A 2,335-nucleotide genomic window follows, 5' to 3' on the forward strand; every position below is an offset into this window, starting at 1 on the left:
TTTCAGGTTTTCTGTTGAATTTGTGATAGCTATCCTACTAATGACACCTGGGACTTCATGCATGGGCAAAAAGCACTAAAACTTCCTTGGAGGTCTTATCACTTAGGACTGTAGACAAATTCACTGATTTTTTTTTCTAAGCCCCATGGTGTAGAAATTATATTGTGTGGGGTTGAGATCATGATGGGAAATGGGTTTGAAGGTAAGCTATTTTACTGCTTTTGTAATACATTTGAAGAGGGGGCTGGGGAGCTCTTTAGATTTGAAATTATATCCCCCACCCCTTTATTTGAGAGGGAAAAATAGTCGAAATGTTTGCTCATGTTCCCCTTTCAATAATTCGGCGTGTTGAGTTGACCTAGTACAAAGTGCTGGTGGAGTGCCCCCTCAAAAAATTCTAGACCCGCCACTTGTCGTGTGCTGGGGAAATGTGAACATAAATTTACGTATTTTGGACAACTTACGATTTATACTTTTCTTACCTGCTAGATATGATATAGCTGAATCGTAGTACAATTGTTTTAAACGCACTATTTCTTGAATAAATCGTTGGCAACATCGCCGAGGAATTTAGTCAACTGATAATTGTCCAATGTCCACTTACTTTAATTTGTATATTTTTACTTACTTTTACCGTAAGTTTGAAAGATAACCTAAAGTTGGTATTTTTATTGATTAAAAAAAAAAAAAAAAAAGATTGGCAACACTGAGTATAATGTATTCAAGTGGTTGAGCAGGTTAGTTTTTAATCTCTGTATCACCGTAAGATGGGTTTAAAGTGTGATTCCATTACGGATTTGTGTTTGTTGAATCGTTGATATTTTAAACTCTAGTGTACTCCTGAAATGTACCGAGTGAAGTTTATTGGCTGTACGGTTTTTTTAATGAAAACAAAGAAGTACGATCTATTTGATGTTGGGTGATTCTTCTAGCGTGTTGCTGTTGCTATGAAATCAGTTTGAAGGAATAATTAAAATTGAATGCAGTTTTTAGAGACGGCTGGTATAGGTATAATTTTTCCTATCACAATTTCTTAGTTATGGTAATTATAAATTCCTGCTACAGTAAAAAAATAAAGGATGTTAAAAAACAAGGAATAATATAATTACACAATTAAATTATGAAATAATTAACTTATACAGAATATTTTTTTACACAGCAGGATTAACTTTATTTTTGTTTTTATTTGTTCCTAAATGATAAGGTGTTAAAATTATAAAGAATCATAAAGGTCATACCACATCAGATAAAGGGAATAGATAAAAGTTGTCCCATCCTTTGTCGGTACCCTCTAGTGTGGTTAAGTTTTAAGGAGTCAATTCATTGTCATATTCAATGCATTTAGTATTCCATTCCAAAAAGTAAGAGGTTTCTGATTATTTATCTATAGTTGGTTTTTATCAAGGGATAATCAGTTATAATTTTTTTCGGGTTAAATCTAAATACCAGTCTTATATTTGTTGAGCAAGGGAGAAAATGAACAAGTGATGTTTACATAAATAGCTTTAGGATCACTGTTACCACTAACCCAATCACTTCTTTTAAGCAAAATTTAACCCTGGCAAACTTCTTCATAGAACCTTTATTATTTGACACTTCAGACTCTTGTCCATTTCAAAACCCTCCTTACATTCTGAAATTGTTGTGTCATAGTGTAATAATTATCAATTATCCACACTTTATAATTAATAGTGATAAAGGCTTAGCGATCCATCTATCACTCCCTACATACATCCGTCCAGTGACACCCTTCTGAACCCAAATCCTTCAGATCATTCTTGAAACAACCCTCCTACCTTTGCTTCAGTCCAGCCCGTTATTCTGTCTGTTTAGTGCTTATTAGCATTCTAAGTTTTCATTCATTACTAAGCTGTATAATCTAATGAGCCCATTTTCTTCGCACCAATGTTATAACATGTATTATATTAACTTAATTTGGTATTCTATAGATATACTTTATAATTAGAATAATATAATTGTAATCAATAAATTTAGTTGTGGCAGATCGTTATTATCTGTTTCCTGTAGCAGTTGAGTAAGTCTTGTGGGTTAGGGAGCCGTCCGGAGTCCACCCATCCTCAGAAGGTACCCTTATTGAGTAAAACTCTGGCGGAATCTGACCAAATCACCTTCTAGCACAACCGTTGGTCTAAAAACATTACTTCCTTACAAAGTGCTGCATCCCTGACCCCTTAAAGGTTGTAGCGGCACATATTTAATTTTTTTTTTATCCCAACTTTATTTTGAGTCCTTTTAATTACATTATATACTTAAGACTATTGCCCTATTCACTTATACCAGGTCATTCAAAAAGTCCTGTCGTTTTTTGGGGGGA

General features: G+C 33.8%; 1 long non-coding RNA gene across 2 annotated transcripts in view; it reads left to right on the forward strand.

The window, feature by feature from the left end:
• The first annotated feature begins 720 nt into the window (after window positions 1-720).
• The window catches only part of LOC106684843 (uncharacterized), a 32,407-nt gene continuing 30,792 nt past the window's right edge, over window positions 721-2,335 (forward strand). For both annotated transcript variants that reach the window (XR_010842816.1, XR_010842817.1), the window contains exon 1: window positions 721-1,008. This is a non-coding gene — a long non-coding RNA (uncharacterized lncRNA). The remainder of the gene's footprint in view (window positions 1,009-2,335) is intronic.

The sequence above is a fragment of the Halyomorpha halys genome, unplaced genomic scaffold, assembly GCF_000696795.3.
Source record: "Halyomorpha halys isolate HHAL.00 unplaced genomic scaffold, Hhal_1.1 Scaffold624.1, whole genome shotgun sequence".
NCBI classification, from domain to species: domain Eukaryota; kingdom Metazoa; phylum Arthropoda; class Insecta; order Hemiptera; family Pentatomidae; genus Halyomorpha; species Halyomorpha halys.